General features: G+C 38.5%; 1 protein-coding gene across 2 annotated transcripts in view; it reads left to right on the forward strand.

The window, feature by feature from the left end:
- The first annotated feature begins 7,637 nt into the window (after nucleotides 1-7,637).
- LOC116463456 (Golgi-associated kinase 1B-like) overlaps nucleotides 7,638-22,490 on the forward strand; it is a 257,888-nt gene continuing 243,035 nt past the window's right edge. For both annotated transcript variants that reach the window (XM_058434644.1, XM_058434649.1), the window contains exon 1: nucleotides 7,638-7,693. The gene's annotated coding sequence lies outside the window, so the exon portion shown is untranslated. The remainder of the gene's footprint in view (nucleotides 7,694-22,490) is intronic.

Below are 22,490 nucleotides of genomic sequence, written 5' to 3' on the forward strand. Positions count from 1 at the left end.
GAATAAAAACATGAATCAAGTCAAGCTGTGGAGTTGAATTGGTATTTAGTTAGGATGACGATCCCATTACAGTCGCTAACTTTTAAAGTTGTTCACCTTTTTGCAGATATCATTTATTGTTTATAATAGTGCCTATGTAAGATAGGATGAATTATTCAAAATTCATCACCGTTGTCAGGAAAACTGCTAAAATTTCATGGCTGTCTCATTTAAGAAATGGTCAACATGTTTGAGTACTTAATAAAATTGCATGGCAAATTGCCATAAACATAGTAAAAGAAAAATCACACATTGTAAAGAAAATGTTTGTGCATTATGGCTTATGTTAAAGACAAAGGGCTATTGTTTCTAATATATAAAAAAGGTACTAAAAACAGGAAAGAGAAGGACCAATAGTGATAGAAAAATGGGCAAAAGATAAGCTGGGCAGTTCACTAGAGGAAGCAAAAATTGAGTTTAATGATGTTTAAAGTTATTTAAAGAAGCTCAAACTTACTTTAATAGAAGAAATGTAAATTAAAACAAACTATATTGAGATACTATTTCTCACCTATAATATTGGCAACAATCTAAATGTTTGGTAGAATATTCTGTTTGCAAGGCTGTTATGAAATAGACAAACTCAAATGGCACTGGTAGAAATGAAAAATTGTTATATCCCCATATGAAAAGAAGCTTGGCAATATTCTTTCAGTTGCAATATTCATTTGCTCTTTGAGTCAGCATTCCCACTTCTAGGACTATAATTCATGAATATACTAGTATAAGTAAAAACAACATTAGCAAAAGGTTACTCATTGTTTCATTTGTGTGATATGGTAAAGAATTATATATACATACAATTACAGATATAAACATAAATACAATTACTTATATGTGTAATGAAAGCAAAGCAAACACCCTACAATCCAAATGATATGATACATCTCACAGTGGAATACCCTGTAGACATAAAAGGAAATGAGGAAAATTTTCCATATCCTAAAGTGGTGTGATTTCCAAGATACATTAAGTGAATAAAGCAAGGTACAAAATGAATAGTATATATATATGATATGCAGACTTTTGTACAGGAAAGGGGGAGAAATACAAATATATGTGTATATTTGCTTATATTTGCAGAGGGAAATTCTGAAAGGGTAAATGAAAAATGGACATAAATGGCATATAAGGGAGGGAGGGAACAAGGTAGATAAGAGAGGGATGGAAGTAAGACTTACCTGAACATATTTTGTTATACAGCTTCAACTTCAGGATTGTGTAAGTGAGGTACACTCTCACAAGATAAAAATTTTTAAAAGCAACGCTTAAAAATGGAAACATGCTAAAAATGAATGTCTAAATGCATTTTAAGTTGGAGAAAAATCACTCAAAGCAAAGGATTATTTCAAGTGACTTCAGAACTTATTTTGATTATAGATCCAAAGTGTATTCTATAGACATATATGTTCTAAGCTCACATGTTTTAAAGACATATAGACATGCAAAGAATTCTAAAACTTCATTCAACTTCACTGTTAGTAGTAATATTGGTAAAATTATTTAAAAATAATCATATGTACCTTGTGAGATAAAACACAAAATGTATTGACGTTAATATTGCTAGGAACTGAGATATTTGGTGTAATCAAAAAAAGGAACAGATACAAGTTCAAAAAACATAAGCAATTTTTTTTTCTTTTTCTGTTTCTTTCTTTTTAAAGATAAGAGTCTTGCTATGTTGCCACGGCTGGTCTTGAACTTCTGAGCTCAAGTGATCCTCCTGCCTCAGGCTCTTAAAATGCTGAGATTATAGGTGTAAGCCACTGCACCTAGTCTAAGCACAATTTTTGAGATGTTAAATTTGAATTGTAGATATGAATATATGGTTTTTATTTTCATAAGTATTTATTTCCAATCTGACCATATAAAAATTCTAGAAGTAATGATAGCCTCATATTCGTGAGCTTCCATAGTATTGTGTCAATAAATAACATTTTTTTTTCATTTTTTTCTTTAACTTTTTTAAGTTCCAGGGTACATGTGCAGGATGTGCAGGTTTGTTACATAGGTAAACATGTGCCATGGTGGTTTGCTACACAGGTCATTCAATCACTTAAGTATTTAGCCTAACATGCATTAGCTATTCTTCCTGATGCTCTCCTGTAACCAACCTATAGGCCCCAGTGTGTGTTATGCCTCTCCAAATGTCCATGTTTTCTCGTTGTTCCACTCACACTTATAAATGAGAACATGTGGCATTTGGTTTTCTGTTCCTGCATTAGTTTCCTGAGGATAATGGCTTGTATCTGCATCCATGTCCCTGCAAAGGACATGATCTCATTCTTTTTTGTGGCTGTATAGTATTCCCTGGTGTATATGTACCACATTTTCTTTATCCAGTCTATCATTGATGGGCATTTAGGTTGATTCCATGTCTTTGCTATTGTGAATGGTGAAGCAATGAACATATGTATGCATGTATCTTTATAATAGAATGATTTATATTCCTTTGGGTATATACCCAGTAATGGGATTGCTGGGTCAAATGGTATTTCAGCTTCTGGATCTTTGAGGAATTAACACACTGTCTTCCACAATGGTTGAACTAACTTACACTCCCACCAACAGTGTAAAAGTGTTCCTTTTTCTTTGCAATGTTGCCAGTATCTGTTCTTTCTTGACTTTTAATAATGGCCCTTCTGATGATATTCTGGTGTGAGATGGTATCTTATTGTGGTTTTGATTTGCATTTCTCTAAGATCAGTGATGTTGAACTTTTTTTCATAAGTTTGTTAGCCACATGAATGTTTTCTTTTGAAAAGTGTCTGTTCATGGCCTTTGCCCACTTTTTAGTGGGGTTGTTTGTTTGTTTTTCTTGTAAATTTAAGTACCTTGTAGACTCTGGATATTAGACCTTTGTCAGATGGAGAGATTGCAAAAATTTTCTCCCATTCTGTAGATTGTCTGTTCACTCCAATGATAGTTTCTTTTGCTGTGCAGAAGCTCTTTAGTTTAATTAGAATGCATTCATCAACTTTTGCCAATCATAACATTTTAAATGAAATAAAGTTGAATTTTAAAGGAATGGATGACTCTAAGTCAGGGATAAGAAATATATAACCCTAGGACATCTTGCGGCAAAAAGCAAGAAGACTTTCAAAGATTAATAAAGTCATGTCATAAAAGGAACAGAAGCCAATATGAAGCAGCTCCCCCTTGCCAAACATGAGAAAATTAAGAAAAAGTAATAGTTTTGATGGACTTCCAAGCCCTTTAGGAAGTAGTGGCAACATGTCCGGTCTGTCCCTCCCCTCAGCTTTCTCTCTGACCTTCTTAGAGAGATGGTAATCACTCATTTGAAAACCAAACCAAAACTCAACATAGCCTCCCAACTGCTGATAACAAAGTTAAAAGGCCATGTTTCTGGCTCTCCCTCTCTCTGCCAGGGAAGAAGGGTCCATGGGAAGGGCCTCCTACCGAGCAGGAGTGAAAGAGAACTCTTCTTTAAGACTTGGCATTTTCCATCACACAGGTGAAATCTTCCCCAGTCTACAAGTCTCAGCAATGGGGCTGTGGAAAAAAGTGGGTTCGTTATTCAGAGGAGCCTGACTTTTCTGCTATTTCTCTTCTCCTCTTTGGTATTTCAGTTTATGCATTATTCAAGATACAAAAGCAAGAAAAGCTAAAAAACAAACAGCAAAAAAGCCACCTTCTTCTCAGAGCTCCTTGTAAGATCAAAAAGTTCTCGAGAATGAGCATTGCTTTTGTTGAGTTTACACAAAAATACTCAGGCCTCCAGGTCAGGCCTGCTCTGTTGTAAAATGGAAAGAGGCACTTCCCACTAGGATGCTCTGAAAGACCTCGGGAAAGAGATTGGGAAGACTTTTCTTTTTTTTTTTTTTTTTTTGAGACAGAGTCTCTGTCACCCAGGCTGGAGTGCAGTGGCACGATCTCAGCTCACTGCAAGCTGCACCTCCCAGGTTCACGCCATTCTCCTGCCTCAGCCTCCTGAGTAGCTGGGACTACAGGCGCCCACCACCCTGCCTGGCTAATTTTTTATATTTTTTAGTAGAGACGGGGTTTCACCGTGTTAGCCAGGATGGTCTCGATCTCCTGACCTCGTGATCCACCTGCATCGGCCTCCCAAAGTGCTGGGATTACAGGCGTGAGCCGCCACGCCTGGCCGAAATTGGGAAGACTTTCAATGGAGCAACTCTTATATTCACAGATGGCAAAAAGTAAAATGATGTGATCTTTGATAAATTATTTGACCTACCTGAATGTTCAATTCTATAACTTTCAAAAAATATTTGGATGTATCTAAAACTACTCTGCTGACTGATATCTATTATGGATTGGCTCATTCTGATAAATTCAAGAAGACAAACATGGTAGAAAAGTTTCCATGAGAATTTCAATTCTCAGGGCAGGAAAATTTTACCCACAGGAGCCAAGGAAACATTAGAATCACAAATGGTTGAACCCTGGGAGGACATGAAAAGACTGTTTCCAAAGATAAGTTTCTCATAACTAGAATCCTCCTAAATGCTCTGCCAAAAAGTGCTCCATGGTCACAGAAGCTTAGAATAGTCAACAGAGAATAAGCACCCTTGGAAATTCCCAAAGAACATAACTAAAGCTGACTTCAAAATGTTCTATCTTAGCTCAACTTTTTTTTTTTTTAAATTATACTTTAAGTTCTGGGATACATGTGCAGAACGTGCAGGTTTTTTACATAGGTATACACGTGCCATGGTGGTTTGCTGCACCCATCAACACGTGATCTACATTAGGTGTTTCTCCTAATGCTGTCCCTCCCCTAGCCCGCCCAGCCCCCGGCAGGCCCCCGTGTGTGATGTTCCTCTGCCTGTGTCCATGTGTTCTTTGTTCAACTCCCACTTATGAGTGAGAACTTGTGGTATTTGGTTTTCTGTTCCTGCGTTAATTTGCTGAGAATGATGGTTTCCAGCTTCATCCATGTCCCTGCAAAGGACATGAACTCATCCTTTTTTATGGTTGCATAGTATTCCATGGTGTTATGTGCCACATTTTCTTTATCCAGTCTATCATTGATGGGCATTTGGGTTGGTTCCAAGTCTTTGCTATTGTGGACAGTGCCACAATAAACATATGTGTGCATGGGTCTTTATAGTAGAATGATTTATAATCCTTTGGGTCTATACCCAGTAATGCAATTGCTGGGACAAATGATATTTCTGGATCTAGATCCTTGAAGAATCGCCACACTGTCTTCCACAATGGTTGAACTAATTTACACTCCCACCAACAGTGTAAAAGCATTCCTATTTCTCCTCATCCTTGCCAGTATCTGTTGTTTCCTGACTTTTTAATGATCACCATTCTAACTGGCATGAGATGGCATCTCATTGTGGTTTTGATTTGCATCTCCCTAATGACCAGTGATGATGAGCTTTTTTTGGTATGTTGGCTGCATAAATGTCTTCTTTTGAGAAGTGTCTGTTCATATCCTTTGCCCACTTTTTGATGGGGTTGTTTTTCTCTTGTAAATTTGTTTAAGTTCTTTGTAGATTCTGGTTATTAGCCTTTTGTCAGATGAATAGATTGCAAAAATTTTCTCCCATTCTGTAGGTTGCCTGTTCACTGTGATGATGGTTTCTTTTGCTGTGCAGAAACTCTTTAGTTTAATTAGATCCCATTTGTCAGTTTTGGCTTTTGTTGCCATTGCTTTTGGTGTTTTAGTCATGACGTCTTTGCCCATGCCTATGTCCTGAATGGTATTGCCTATGTTTTCTTCTAGGGTTTTTATGGTTTTAGGTCTTAAATATAAGACCTAAGGTCTTTAATAAGACTTAGGTCTTAAATATAAGACCTAAGTCTTTAATCCACCTTGAGTTAATTTTTGTAAAAGGTGTAAGGAAGGGATCCAGTTTCAGTTTTCTGCATATGGCTAGCCAGTTTTCCCAGCACCATTTATTAAATAGGGAATCCTTTCCCCACTTCTTGTTTTTATCAGGTCTGTCAAAGATCAGATGGTTGTAGACATGTGGTGTTATTTCGGAGGCCTCTGTTCTGTTCCATTGGTCTATATATCTGTTTTGGTACCAGTATCGTGCTGTTTTGGTTACTATAGCCTTGTAGTATAGTTCGAAGTCAGGTAGCATGATGCCTCCAGCTTTGTTCTTTTTGCTTAGGATTGTCTTGGCTATGTGGGCTCTTTCTTTGGTTCCCTATGAAATTTAAAGTAGTTTTTTCTAAATCTGTGCAGAAAGTCAATGGTAGCTTGATGGGGATAGCATTGAATGTATAAACTACTTTCGACAGTATGGCCAGGACATTTTTGAGGACAGTTTTTTCTTTTTTTTTTGAGGATTGGAATTTAAGATATCATTGATTGAACAGCAAGCCTCAAGTTGCCAGGAGTCTACTATAGACAGGGTTATTGTGCATTGGAATGGCTTCTCCCAGTGTCTAGAATGTAAAATGTCTCAGATGTGTAATATACTATTCAGAAGTAGGCACCTATGTTTAGTGCATATGCCTGACATGGTTAGTCATGTTCACTTTTGTAACTCCAGAACCCAGCACCGTGGCTTGCATGAATAAAGGACTTAATAAATATTTTTGAATGAAGAAAAAAAAAAAGTCTTAGCTGCAGTTGAACCAAAGATATTAACTAGAACAACTATAAATTCACACTGACACTAACAGGAAGAGCTAGCTCCCTGCCCCTACCTGCAAAGTTTACTGCACTCCCCCCCGCAAAAAAAATGGTCATTGTCACCATTTGAGCTAACTATAGAACCAATGTCTTTGAAAATTGATAACTAAAAAGATAAACTTTAGTAGTCATCCTGCTCAGCATTCATCACAGTATCCAAAGTTCTTCACAGGATAATTCAAGTTAATAAAAATGGAAGGAATGGTGGAATTAGAAAAATCAACATTTTCCACTCCCATTTGGCCAACAATTGTCAGTGAATAAACACTATTTTTTCATTTATTTCTAGCAATTTCAATATCCTCATAGGTGATTCTTCCCACGCCTAGCCCTCTTTATTCTTTGAACTCCCCTTCTCCATATCCTTCACCTACCTCAGTTATTTACTGCTATAATCAAAATCTGACATCATGATTACTAAAAACTCTTACCCCATGATTGCTAAAAACTCTTACCCCTCTATAATCTTAGTTTCAAATATCCCATTCTCTGACCACTACTTTTTATATCTCTATCTGACTCCCTCTAGTACCCCAATTCCAACAGTCTCCTGTCCCATCTGGAATTACAAATGTTTGATCCTATTACTGCATCCCTTATCCCTATGATTTCCTCCTTTCCCTCCACTTCTAGCTTAAAATATCCCTGAACCTACACTGAGTTGCCACTGCACCTGTGAAGTAAGGATAAAAACAGGGTACTCCAGCACACTTGGGGCCAGGAGTGTGGGGGGGGGGGTTTCACAGTGAAATGGCCTAAACACTGGCTTGCTCATATCTGAGGCCCTTGGAGGGAAAGCATCTTTCATTGCTGCCAACACTTGAAATTCAATTATTAGTCAGTGATCCTTCATACTGCTGCCCCTTTATGATCTCACTGCAGGCACCACAGGGGACCCAATGCCCACTTGGTCTTTGCCTCTAATGTTGGTGTGGAGCCAACTCTCAACAGTCCTGGAGTCTATAACTCTCCTATGAGCACCCCTGGAGGTGAAGGCTTCAGCCACACAATGTGAGTTAAAAATGGCAGTTTAGTTTTGTATCATGAGCATAGAGTGCATTCAGCGATTCTTCCGTGCTGTGGGCAATTTTTAGAATATGAAGAACAGTTGGAATACCTGACTCTCATTAATCAGAACTCACACAAGCTGCCTGCTCTCTGGGTGTTTATTTTTTTCCTCAGTAAAAGATGGAGGGTAGACCAAGTAATATCTAGCACTACTACCCCTTAATTCTATGATAGCTTTCCAAGGCTATGCTCTGTTATTTTAGATTTTATTAAAGTCTTTTCCTTGAGTATGATATCTTCATGCCTATCAAGTCTAATTTCCCTTGCACTCTATACCACTAGGTGTGTTATTTTTTATGCTGACTCTAATTAGAGTTATTGCTCACCTACAGAAAGGAAGCAAATATTATTAAATAGTTGCCGTAAAGGTGCTGTTATTCCAGCATTAAACTACAGAAAAATTTCAGGAAGGTGCTAGAATATAAAGGTAGAAGGTAAGAGTCAGAGGATACTCTGCCTTTTGAAAAGATTTGATTGTGTTGTGTCAATTATGTAGAAAAATTGTGTTAAATGAGGGGCAAAATGCACATTTCAAACATTTCTAGGCAATTTTGAAAATGATTGCACTTACTTTTTGTAGTGCAGAATTATATTGAGTGTATTTTTCTTTTTAGTAGGTAGAAAATGAAGTGAAAGTAGGCTTTTTAAGGTTGCTGGTGAAGGATTTCTCCTTATCAAGTTTCACTTTCAGTGGTTTTAGTTACCTGAGATCAGCTGAGGTCAGAAAACAGATGAGTACAGTACAATAAAATATTGAGAGACCACATTCACATAACTTATACCATATTATTGCAATTGTTCTATTTTATTATTAGTTATTATTGTTCATCTCTTACTGTGCCTAACTTATAAATTAAACTTTATCATAGGTGTGTACATAGAAGATAAAACACAGTGTATATGAGGTTTAATACAACCTGCAGTTTCAGGTATTCACTGAGGGTCTTGGAATGTATCCCCTTTGGATAAGAGGAAAGCATCATGCAAATATGTACTATGGAAACCATATCTCCTGGCAAAAAGTGCTAAACAGATAAGGAAGAATAGGTCTTAAAAAATGACACATTGACTTGTCAATGACTACTTTCTAAGACTCTTTTAGGGGAAAATACGGCCATCCTGGGTTACATTTTCTGATGATTGATAAAATACAACAATGCTTCATTATTCTGAGCAGTGTTTAGGACTGGGGCTTTCTTGCTTTTGGGTAGACACTGATTTGATAGAAGTTTTCTATCAGATAACTAGTAATATTTTCTGCACCACTTTATAAAGGTGAAACAGAGAAAGCAAGTTACCTTTTCCTATTTCTAAAATGTCACATAATCTTAGAACAAACCCAAGTCACCAGTTGCAAATATGTTGCTCTGAAATTGGCCTGTACCAGTCATACAAATTTGTACACATTCTTAGGCTCAGACTTAAAAGAAATTAAGCCAGGCCTCCAATAAATAATGCACTACAGAAATAAGGAAAGTGGTTGATTCTTCCTAGCCAAGGTGAGTTCCCTGAAAATCCTTGTGGAAAGAGTTGAAGGATAGAGGTATTACAAATATAAGGTTAGGAGGTCAGGTTAAGATGAATACTTTGAAAAGACTTCCAGATATTTAAGTTCACAAAAATTAAATGATAAAAAGGTATGTTACAGAAAGCCACAGTGATATTTTATACATATAAATCAGCAATCATGGATGGTATACAATTAAGTTTTTCATTAAGATTCTCTGCTTGCTTGAGTTTTTAAAGGATTTCTATCTCCCCATTTCAGTGAGATTGTTGTAAATTTCTTTTGCTTTGCCACAGATAATATGATAATGTGCATGATAAACACTGTTTTGATATTTGTCCTTCTTGCAAATGTTTAATGCCATTGTAATTTTAGGACATAGAATTCTTCCTTCTTTATTCCAGGCTTCAACATAATTCCAGAGATAAAATTAAGGCCTGAGATGCTTTGAATAATTTTTAGTTAAACTGCATAGTGGCAATTCACCAACCTGTGGACACATGCAGTGATTCTGTTGTTCTCCTGACTTTTATACTTTATGTCAGAAGTCATATTGTCACTTGCTCTCAACAATGTTGCACTCCTGTTCCCCAAACAGGCTGGCGCGCGCATGCTGAGATCCAGGCTCAGTGTCTCCAAGTTTCCTTTTTCTCTTCCACACTTTATTGTACAAATTCTATCTTGCAAACTTCCCCCCTTTCTTTTCTAACCACAATCTTTAGTAGATTCTCTCTCTCTTTCTCTCTGATGATAATTATCCCCAAAAGTGATGACTGGCAACTTATATAGCTACGCTTAGTAGAAATTATAACTAAAAATTCCCATATTTGACTGAAGAACTACATTAAAACAGAAACAATAGAATGTACATATATGCTGTAATGTCAAGTAAGTGACAGTTGGGAATATGTAATTAAAAGTAATCAAGTTTTATTCGTTTCTGCATTGCTCAGCTACAGGATCTTGTTACCTGATTCTTTGTACTCTTCCTTCAATTTACTGGGCACCTGATTCCTCTCTGTGCCAGAAGTACTGCCATTATCCTAGAAGAAATTATTGTTAACTTTTGCAGCCACAGATGTCAGATTCACTAAGTCATCACTGCCATAAATACCCACCTCCCATTCCCTTAGCCTCCTACACCCATGACTCTATCCTGCAGCTTGTCAGCTGGAAGTTCTGTACTTCTGAATGCTAAGTTCTAGTAACTAGGGAAGAAGTTTTAATTTTCGACTGTGATAATGATTTTTTTACATCTTTTAAGGGTTTATCAAAATATTTATGGGTAAAATGATACATCAGATATTTTACTTTGACATTTGTGGATGCAGTAACTATAATTTCTTCTGGATGAAAGGATTGAGTGGGTGGCAAGTAGAGAATAAAAGATTGCAGTGACTTGCTAATTGTTCAACCTGTGGCTGAGTACAGGGACTCATTCCTATTTTTGTATATGTCTGCAGTTTTCCATGATTAAACTGTTTTGTAAAGAAATTCCAGTATCTTCCTATCATTTCTCCCACTAAACCTTCCGGGCCCTCGACGTCTCTATTTTCCTCCAGTCTATTGACCCATCTGAACCGCACATTTTCTCCCTTTACTTTAGTCACCATTTTCACTGCTTTTTCCTTCCCTATACCTTGCCCTCTGAGCTACTTATGCAAAATCACAAAATATTCAACATGAAATATTTATTGATCACCTACCATGTGCTAGAGAGTGGGGTGCTGTATAAACAAAACTGATAAGGTTCCATTTCTCATGAAGGCTTATGTTCTAGTGAGAAGAAGGCAGACAGGAATAATGAAATAAGTGAACAGGAAAATATTACAGAGTGATCAAGTTCTAAAGAAGGCAAAATACGCTGGCATGATAGGGAGTAACTCCAGAGGCTGCTTCAGGTTGATCAGTAAAGTTCTCTCTAAAGGAAATGACATTCCCAGATGAGACCTGAATTCCAAGGTGAAGTCAGCCAGGAGATCAACAGAGGAATATGGCAGGGACAAGAAATGGCTAGTGGAAGAGTCTTAAGAAAGAACAAGCGAGGTGTACCTGTTGTCAGTAACAAGGTCAGGTCTCCAGAACTCTCTGCAGGAGGCTGCCATCACTAACCCATACCTGTCAACCTAAGCCAGCCCTCAACACTCCTTGACAAACAACTTTCTGGTTCCCATTCTCTCACAGAGTATTTCAAGTCTTCATCTTGTTCTTAAATCCCCACCTCTCTAGAGCCCTCCCCTCTTAATAGATTTCCTCACTGTCTGCTTCAGAGAGAATATAGTCTTTAATTTTGGAACTTCCTTAACTTTTAAATTAGAGTTACTGCATCCAAACCCACCTTTTCCTTCACTGTTGGAGAAAAGTTAGCAGTCTTCTTGCTCAGTCTAAAAATTCAACTGATGTTGTGGGTTTGCACCCTCTGGGACCTTGACTTTTTCAAATATCTTTCTCTCCTTGAATATTCTCTTTATCCTCTGCTGATTCATTTTGCTTCCACATAAAAAAGCAGATTCAAACTCCTTTTCTTAAACTTTTGAGCACTTTGTTATTCTTGGCCATCTTCCACACAGGTGTCCCTAGTCATGATGCTAGTTCTCCACTTCCCAGCCCAGCTTCTTAACGAAGTGCTTCTCTCTCCCCGATGCTTCACCTTTCATGCCTTTCTGAAATAAGTGCAAGGTGGCACCAGTCTGTACCATGCCACTGAAACTGACAAGTAACAAGACTTGATGGTTTTTCCCCTAGCTGCCAAATACAACGGTCCTTTTCAATACTTTCTTACTTGACTATTCTGCCTTATTTTACCAGATTGACCAATCAGTTTTTAAATTCTCTGGCTGATACAACAACCCTTTTGTTATTGTTTTTCTACTTCCTGTCATCTCTTTCCTGGCATTTTTCATAGACTCCTTTTGTCCACTCTTTCTTTTGGTGTCCTCCCATCTTCTTTGTTCACTTTACATTCTCTCATTATTTGCTTTGATTTATCCTCATCATATTAATTACCGTCTTTTTTTTAAAGACTCAGCAATATATAACTGTAGCCCAGGTACCTAAGATCTAGCTTATTATATTGAAATGTCTAGTAAATATCCTAAATAGAATTTCACAGCAAGTGTAATGTGTACAACACAGAAGTCACATTCACTTTGAATCCACTCTTTTCTGCATTCCCTGTCTTGATGGAATCACCACCTCATTATTCAACCAAGGTAGAATTCTGGTAGTTTTCTTCAAGTATCTCTCTTCCTCTTCCTTACACTTGTCTGTGAGTTTTACTTTTTAAATGTCTCCTGAATCCATTTCCCATCATCCTTAATAATATCAGTAGGCTAGGTTCTTTTCTATTGTATCCATAATTTTCATTGCTGAGTTATTTTATTTTTATTTTTATTTTTATTTCGAGACGGAGTCTCGCTCTTTCTCCCAGGCTGGAGTGCAGTGGTGCGATCTTGGCTCACTGCAAGCTCCGCCTCCCAGGTTCACGCCATTCTCCTGCCTTAGCCTCCCGAGTGAGTTATTTTTTTTTTTTTTTTGAAAGACACATCTGATAACATCACCTCCTGCATAAGTTACTTTTGTAGCTCCCCATCACTTTCAGGATAAAATCCAAACTTCTGAACAGGCATTCAAAACTCTCATAACCTGGTCCCTGACTACTTGCTAGCTGAGCTTCCTATCACCCCTAACATTCCCCCTATATTCTGGCTTTCCCATACTGTCAGAGGCGTTTGAACCAGAGCGACTACATTTTGAATAGGAGTTGGGTAAAATAAGGCTGAAACCTACTGGGCTGCATTCTCAGATGGTTAAGGCATTCTAAGTCACAGGATGAGATAGGAAGCTGGCACAAGATACAGGTCATAAAGACCTTGCTGATAAAACAGGTTGTAGTAAAGAAGCCGGCTAAAACCCTCCAAAACCAAGATGGTGATGAGGGTGACCTCTGGTCATTCTCACAGCTACACTCCCACCAACTCCTTGACAGTTTACAAATGCCATGTCAATGTCAGGAAGTTACTTTGTATGGTCTAAAAGGGGGAGGAACCTTCAGCTCTGGGGATTGCCCACCCCTTTCCTGGAAAACTTCTGAATAATCCATCCCTTGTTTAGCATGTAATCAAGAAATAACCATAAACATAGTCAATCAGCAGCCCTTGCGGCTGCTCTGCCTATGGAGTTGTCACTCTTTTATTCCTTTACTTTCTTAATAAACTTGCTTTCACTTTATGGACTCGCCTCAAATTCTTTCTTGCACAAGATCCTCTTGGGGTCTGGATTGGGACCTCTTTCTGGTCGCAATGCTACTTGCAATTCTTTGACTATGTCCTGTACTCCCAATGTCATTGGATAGTGCCTGGAACCTGGTAGGAGCAGCATAAAAATATTTGTTGATGAAATAATGTAAGTATCTTATCAAAAAATGCTTTCCCCCTTCTCCAGCTGGCTAATTCCCACTACACCTTCAAGACTTGGCTCAAGGTTCATCTCTTCCAGGGTCTTTTTACACCTCTTTGTTTCTTCTTCCTCACCCTCTGTGGTAGGTAGAAAATACTCCCCCTTATATGTCCACATCCGAATCCCAATCCCTGGAATCTTAGAATATGTGACATGGCAAAAAGAATTTAGCAGATGCAATTCAGGTAGAAGGTCTTCGTCCTGGGAGATTATCCTGGATTATGTGAGTGGGCCCAGTCTAAAGAACATAAAAAATGATGAGTTCATGTCCTTTGTAGGGACATGGATGAAACTGGAAAACATCATTCTCAGTAAACTATCGCAAGGACAAAAAACCAAACACCGCATGTTCTCACTCACAGGTGGGAATTGAACAATGAGAACTCATGGACACAGGAAGGGGAACATCACACTCCGGGGACTGTTGTGGGTTGAGGGGAGCGGGGAGGGACAGCATTAGGAGATATACCTAATGCTAAATGACGAGTTAATGGGTGCAGGAAATCAACGTGGCACATGGATACATATGTAACAAACCTGCACATTGTGCACATGTACCCTAAAACCTAAAGTATAATAATAAAAAACAATAAATAAAAGTAAAGAAAAAAAAAAAAAGAACTTTTCCTGACTATGGTCAGAAAGAGACGTGAAGATAGAAGCAGGGCAGAGAGATGCAAAGTTTCTATCTTTGAAGGTAAAGAAAGGAGCCACAAGACAAGGAATGCGGGAAGCCAGTGGAACTGAAAAGGAAATGGATTTCTTCCTAGAGCTTCCAGAAAGGAATGCAGCCTGGCAGATGCCTTGATTTTAGCCTAATGACACCTGTGTGGGACTCTTCATCTACAGAAATGTAAGACAATACAGTTGTTTGAAGCCACTAAGTCTGTGGTTATTTATTACCAATAGAAAACTGGTACTCTGTTAAAATGCCTGCTGCTTCTCTGTGCTGACTTAACAGCGTGAGGTCACCTACTCTACTACAATAATAGAGCTGATGCACTTGTCTCCCTCACTATGCTATGTGAAAACTCAAAGGCATGTGTCAGGGTTGAACACAGTATTTTGGACAAAAATAGGTGAGTAGAAAATAAGTGGACCAAGTGCAGTGGCTCACACCTGTAATCCCAGCACTTTGGGAGGCTGAGGTGGGTGGATCAAGAAGTCAGGAGTTTGAGACCAGCCTGGCCAACATAGTGAAACCCCATCTCTACTAAAAATAGAAAAATTAGCTGGGCGTGGTGGTGTGTGCCTGTAATCCCATCTACTCGGGAGGCTGAGGCAGGAGAATTGCTTGAACCTGGGAGGCGGAGGTTGCAGTGAGCTGAGATTGCACCACTGCACTCCAGCCTGGGCAACGGAGTGAGACTCCGTCTAAAAAAAAAAAAAAGGGAAAGAAGTGAATTGATTATCATTATCATGACACTGATAAGGAAAAAGGGCTGATATAAAATTTTGGAATTGTATGTTACAAATACAAAGCAAAGATGTATACATGATCAGAGATCTAGCATTATATAAGGCAGAAAAATACATTTTTAAGAGCACCTATATCAGATGTATGAGGGTTGCTAAAGAATACCTCATTCCTTAAAAATTACTGAAAGATTTACCTCACTGACAAGTGCTTAAAATTCCTATATCTGAAATGCATCCCACTGGATTAATGAGTTTTTAAAAATGTAAAAATTCCCAAGATGATAATAATTTGGCAGCATTTGCACCTAAATTTACCAGATTACTTGAGGATAGCTGTTCCTATTGAATATTCAAAAAAACTCTCATGTTGGTGGACCATTTAATTATTTTGATTTGAAGTTTGGGAGGTGTTTTGGGAAAATAACTCTCAAATCATGTTTTTTCTCTGTTTTCACACAACAATCAACATAGAAGACTTCTGTAACCAAATGTGTGGGGTTTTTTTCCCCACACACCAAGCAGCAGACACCAGCTGGGTGTCCTCCCATTCAATTCTACCTAGAGATAGTGTCCAGTCCCACAGGTTGGGGGCTCAGTCTCCAAGACTGCCCCTCAAACCCACAGATACCAGTCACAAGTCCAGGCCCCTGGAACTTCTGACAGATCAGCTTCAAGTTTGGGTTCCCATGACCGACCCCCTCTTTGAGCTCAATTAATTTGCTGGAGAGGCTCACAGAACTCAGAGAAACACTTATCTATGTATTTATTTTTATAAAGGATACTACAAAGGATACATATGAAGAGTTGTGCGGGGGTTAAGGGTGTGGTGCCTCCTCGCCCTCCCTGGGCGTGCCACCCTTCAAGAAGCCCCATGTGTTCTGTTACCCAGAAGCTCTCCAAACCCAGTCCTCTTGGGTTTTGATGGAAGCTGCAGGATGCCAGCATTCCTTCCCCCAGGGTATAGGGCAAGACCCTCTCTGGGAAGGGTGTTAAGACCAACCATCAGAAAGGTGAGGAAGAGTAGAGCTCTGCCTTGGGGCAAGTGAGAAGTGGGCAGGAGAAGGTCACAGAGTTTCTGATTCAGTAGGTCTGGGGTGGGCCTAAGAGTTTACATATCTAACAAGTTTCCAGGTGATGCTTATGCTGCTGTGAGGATCACTGCTCTAGAGCCAGGGTCACCAAACATTTTCTGTAATGGTATCAGTCCATTTCGGCTGCTGTAACAGAATACCTTAGACTGGGTAATTTGTAAACAACAGCCTGTACTCCTAGCACTTTGGGAGGCCAAGGCAGGAGGATTGCTTGAGCCCAGGAGTTCAAGATAAGCCTGGGAAACATAATGAGACCTTGTCTCCATAAAAGTAAAAAAATATTAGCCGGGTCTGGTGGCCCACACTCATAGTCCTAGCTACTTGAGAGGCTGAGGCAGGAGGATTGCATGAAGCCAGGAGTTTGAGAAAAGCCTGGGTAACATGATGAGACCTTGTCTGCACAGAAGTGGAAAAAAAAACAAAAAACTCCAGGCATGGTGATGCACACTTTCATAGTCCCAGCTACTCTGGAGGTTGAACCAAGAAGATTGCTTGAACCCAGGAGTTTGAGTCTGCAGTGAGCTATGGTCACATCACCTTGCTGGGTGACAGAGCAAGATTCTGTCTCTAAAACTAAATAAGTAAAATGTAAAAACCTAGACAAAAGAAATTTATTGCCAATAATTCTGAAGCTTGGGAAATGCAAGATTATGGCACCAGGGGATTTGGTGTCTGGTGAGAGCTCGTTCCTCATAGATGGCGCCTTCTATGTGTTCTCACATGGTGAAAGGTACAAACAAGCTCTCTCAGGCCTCCTTTTATCTGTCTGAGCTCCACCCTCATGACCTAATCACCACTCAGATGCCTCACCTCCCAACACCACTGCACTGTGGATTTAGTCTCAACATATACATTTTTGGGGGGACACAAACATTCAGACTTTAGCAAATGGCAAGACAGTAAATACTTTTGGCTTTGTGGTTCAGATGGTCTCTGTTGCAACTCCTCAAATCTGCCATTGTAGCAGGGAAAGCAGCCACAGACAAGACATAAACAAATGGGTCCCCAGGTGTGGGGCTAGATTTGGCTTACAGGCTATGCTTTGATAGCCCCTGCTCTAGAGGATGAGACTCAGGTATTTTCTAAGACAGTGGTTTTGACTTCTGACCATTGTCTGTACTATATGAAAACCACTGAATGAGATTTTAAATGATCTTGATTCCCAGACTAATTTAATCAGCATATCTGAGGACAGGGCCCAGATATTCGTGTTTTCAAAGCTCTAACATTTTTCTGGCATGCAGCCAGGTTTGGGAATTATGGTTTGAGATGTTGGCTGATACTTTGATTTCTGATTCTGGCTTATTCTTGACCAGATTCATTGGAATCTCTGCCCCTTGACTTGTTGAATCTGGTTCCTTTAGGGAATATTAACCAAACATAAACCACATTAGGTGGAGAGATTGTGAAAAGATATAGAAACTACACTAAGCATGTAAGACGTAAACTTTTAAAGTTAGCTAAATTGGTATATGACATGTAACTCTTCAACAAGTAAAGGTGGGGCAAGTCTTGGTGGTTTGGGGCCTGTCCAGCTGACCATATTATCTCAGGGTGGTCAGCTCTCCAAAGGCTGCTCTCACTTCTTCAACTATATCGAATATGTTAGAACTAGAGGAGACTAAAGTAGTTTTGGGAGAACCAAAAATGACTGGCATAATAAAGACACAGGACGCAGGATAGTTCAAACCATCTATGAGTCCCTAGGTAAATCAGCCTGTTATCTCCTATATGGAGAAAAGAGACTGTGGATGTGTGCCCATGTGAATATGCTCAAGCTCCTTGCGGTTTATAATGGTTTCTTTTGGGAGGCAAGATTGCCTGAATATGCTGACAATGTGAATTTTCTTTTCCTGCTTGCTTGTTGCCAGCAGTCACTTAGCTGAGGCTGGTTAGAGGAGTAGATGCTGCAAAGTCAGGATTTTCTTGTGAGATTCTGAAGGCTCCTGAGATTTAGTGAGCTCCCTCCTGAAAGCAGCATGTGTATATGTGTGGTATAACACTAGTCCAGTGCTATTCAATAGAGCTTTCTATGACGATGGAAATTTACTATGCCCACACTGTTCAGTGCTGCAGCCACTGGCCACCTGTGACTAGTGAACACCTGAAATGTGGCTAGTGTGAGTGAAGAATTACACTGTAAGTTTAATTTTAAATAACCACATATGGCTAATGCCTACTATATTACATAGTGTGGCTCTTGTCAATTGGAGAACAAATTCTTGGCATCTGACCTTCACACTCCTCCTACATAAGAGATAACCTTTCACATTTAACATAAGCATAGATGTGCTTGGGAGACAAATGCATTTATTTATTTACTTATTTTATTTTTCTTAAGTTCTGGGATACATGTGCAGAACATGCAGGTTTGTTACATAGGTATACATGTGCCGTGGTGGTTTGCTGCCCCTGTCAACCCATCATCTAGATTTTAAGCCTCGCATGCATTAGTTATTTGTTCTAATGCTCTCCCTCTCCTTGCTCCCACCCCCTGACAGGCCCTGGTGTGTGATGCTCCCCTCCCTGAGAACACAAATGCATTTATACCTGGGATGGAGAGGGAACATGCCCTTGGTGGTGGTGTCTATCTTTTTTAAGTGTCAATTGTGAAAAAATTAGGAATAATTATGGCCCCGCACTGTACAGAATATACAGTGTTGCATTATGATTAGGGAGGAAAGAGGTAACAAACACCATTCTGGGATGCACTAGTAACTTTTCTTGAGGGTAACTAGTTGTTGACATAATCTGACTTGTTAAATAGAATGGAAATCTGAAAGTGTGGGAAAACTATGTGTAAAGATGAAAGGACCACAGAGTAAATTTCAGTTTATTGAACCAAACATTTCTCAAATGTCTGTAACTCCAGAACTCATATCTGTGTATGCATGTGTAATATCTGCTGGCAACCACAGATCTAGTGTTCCATGGAGCACATGTTGGAAAAGCCTATAACATGGGTGGTTGCTGTTCCTTCTGCAAAGCGTATTCCCAATCACTCTATAAATCGGTCCTTCTGCTGCTTTCCTTTTTCTTTTTATTCCTTCTTATGTGGCCGATATTATATGAAGAGCAACTTGGGGGCTTGTGGACAGATGTTGTGCCATAGGAATCAGAGACATTGCTGGTACCACTTACTTGTGCCTTCAGTACCTGTTTGAGCTATTTAATACATGCAATGTCCATTTGATGATGCAGGGCTGCCGGGCACACCCAGTTCTATGGCTCAGTGAGTCGTATAGCACTTGGTTCATGATGGATATTTCAGGTAACTTGGTATTTTAACAGAATTTGGTGTTCCAAATTGAAGGATTTCTAATGTTAATTTTTTCCTCTTAAAAAGTAAATGGAAAAGGAGAAAGTGATGTTTTTTAAATGCATACCAAAGATCTCTGCAGTCATTCTCTCTAGTTTGTAACCACTTTATTATTTTACAGCATATTCAACTAAACAGAGAAAAGTATTTCATAGCCAGCCTTTCTATGATTATCCACCATACCTTCCTTTTAATCTGTGCACTTGGTTTATCTTCATACATACAGAGCAGTTTCTTTTCCACACTCGCTCAGCCAAGCAAGATAAGGGACTATAATTATAGAGAAATGTATCCTTTTAAGAATCAAAATGTTCTCTGCATAATTTTTTTCAGAAAATCGATAACAACTACAAAGTAAGCCAAATTTACTTTTACTTTTGCCAAATTATTTATCAGAATCTCAAAGGTCATGCTATGCTAAGAAATGTGAAAATGAACTTAATTTCTTCTTAAAATATTTTGGCTAACCCCTAAAATAAACATATAAAAGTCCTTGAACCAAAGGAAATTTTACAAGTAAATTTTTTTGTTTAGTTAAAACTAAGATTATACATAGCAGAATATTCTCAGATTTTTATATTTTATATACTTATAGCTCATTATGCTTATTGCCAGAACTCCCATAACAGGTTAGCCGATTTGAATCTTGTTACTGGAGGCAGCACTTTTTATTTATTGAGCACCAGTCTTGAACCTAGACACCTTGTGTGATTTAGAATTTTTCTCAAAAATTAATCTAAATACATTGTGTCTGTCACATTCTAGGGCAATTTGCATCATGTAAATTGACAACCACATAACATATTAATGAAATATTTCTTTATGAAAAATGTGAAATAATGAATATCTGTAGCATATAAAAAAAGATTAATTTCAAGGCTAGTCTGTCAAGTGACTTGTAGACTGTGTTTACTGCTCCCACAGGGTACTGCCACATTAGCTGTTAATTAGAAATGTCCCCATCATTTATTAGTATTCTGAGCACTGTGCTTTTGTTTATGGGAACTGGAACTTCTCTGAGGTACTGTGATGACTGCTTTGCTGTTATCTTACCATTCATGGTTAATATGATTTAAAATACTTTTAGATCACATAAGGCATCACATCTTATTTATGTGATGATAGTTCTTTAGTGCTGAAAACCAAGCTTTAAAATCAGTAACTTTGGAATAGAAGTTAGAGGTGATGAAATGCTGTGAACAATTTCTCATAACTGTTATGATATGCTATGCAGATTTTTGAGAACTCTGAAAAATGTCAGAGATAATATGGTAAAATCAAAATGAGACATTAAAGCAAAACAAATGCACATTTGTTATAAATTATTCATTCTAGGTAGACATTTCCCACCATGCTCTCAATATTAAATTAAGCTTGAATTATCAAAGTTAGGCTTTAATTAGGCTTTTAAATTAGATTAAAATTAGGCTTGAATTATCAAAGTTTTGAAATATGCCAAGTCTTCAGCAACTTGGTCCTGGCGTAAAATGCTATTGCCCCAAACCAAAATAATTTCATATTTTAATTTAAAAGTTAGAAAATTGCAGGTTTGGGGATAGAAAAGTGTGGAGGGAAAGAGGATGCTTAGAACAAACCAGTATCTAATATGCTTCTGTTTTCTTTCCCTTCACAACTATCCTGACTATTTGCTTTTCTAATTCTAACATTTTCTTTGATTAAATAAAATTGACTTTGGGAATAGGGCAGGAGACAAGAAGAAGAGAGAGCCATTGAAGACAGGAAATAAGAAAACTACCAACAGAGAGTGCTTTTTGCATCAGAGAGATAGATACAGAATATTAAAATAATAAGATGGTTCTCTTTATACTCTTTCATCTTTTTGACTTTTCTAGTCTGAGACCTAACTATCCCACTAGCACACCTTCCACCCGGGAGGTCCCCATCTAGCAAGATGGTAAATGTCAAGCCCCCTAAATATGCTACTGTTGACATATTTTCAAAGATGGTGTTTTCTTCCCACAGCATATTCTGGACCATATTCATTAGGGGCTAACACTGAGGTCCTGCCTGACTATTGTAGCTCTTGCAAGACACATGGGCCACTAAGAAATTTTGCAGATAAGTAATAAACATGGTGATTTTAATTCCGGGATTAATAATATGCCCTATGAATGATACAGAAGTGTTGAAATAAATTATGGATTATATGTTGGCTACCTTGGAGAGCTCAGTTGATTTAACTATGTATAGTAGCAGGGTTTCTTGGAAATTTTCTATAAATGTTTCTCAATTTGTATTAGTACATTGCTTAGTTAAAATTCCCCCAAAAGATGAGTCTTTGGGGAAACTCAAACTAATGAAGTGGGAAAATGGGAAAGGGAAGGAAGAAAAGCCAAAAACAAATTTTTGAGTGGATGTTAATGAATGGGTTATTGCTGTGTTCACGTAGAGTTCAATACTGTGAGTAAAACTTTGAGTTCCATGGAACACCCCGGACCTGTCCCCCAGGAGGACAGAAAGGTTGTGACATTTATCCACCAGTGTTCATGCCCTACTGTTCGAGGATTGCCCTGTGGTCTTAACTCTTGTACACTAGTACTTCCAAGTCCTAGAGGGTCAAGAAACAACCTTCAAGACTTTAGAAAAGAGACTGGCCTTTGAGGTGGGAAATTAGCTTGCTTTGTACTGTATACCTCAGCTCCAGGTGAACTGAGGTGGGCTGCGGGAATGGAGAAAGGCAGCAACATCATGTGCTACATGAATAACACTAATATTGACTGAACAAAAAATGTTAGAACCTTAATAAGTGGAGTTTGTTCACATACACATTACTAAAAATAGTCTCATCCATTTTCCCTGCATAGGTTTTTCTTTAGACTGACTGTTTCCTCTGCCAACTTTGCCTCAAGCATAGGTAATGATTTCCCAAAGCATTTCTCAATATTTTCTAAGTGTGTTGGCCTTAGAATTCTTCTTCAGGACAAA

This window comes from Hylobates moloch, unplaced genomic scaffold, assembly GCF_009828535.3.
Source record: "Hylobates moloch isolate HMO894 unplaced genomic scaffold, HMol_V3 SCAFFOLD_37, whole genome shotgun sequence".
NCBI classification, from domain to species: domain Eukaryota; kingdom Metazoa; phylum Chordata; class Mammalia; order Primates; family Hylobatidae; genus Hylobates; species Hylobates moloch.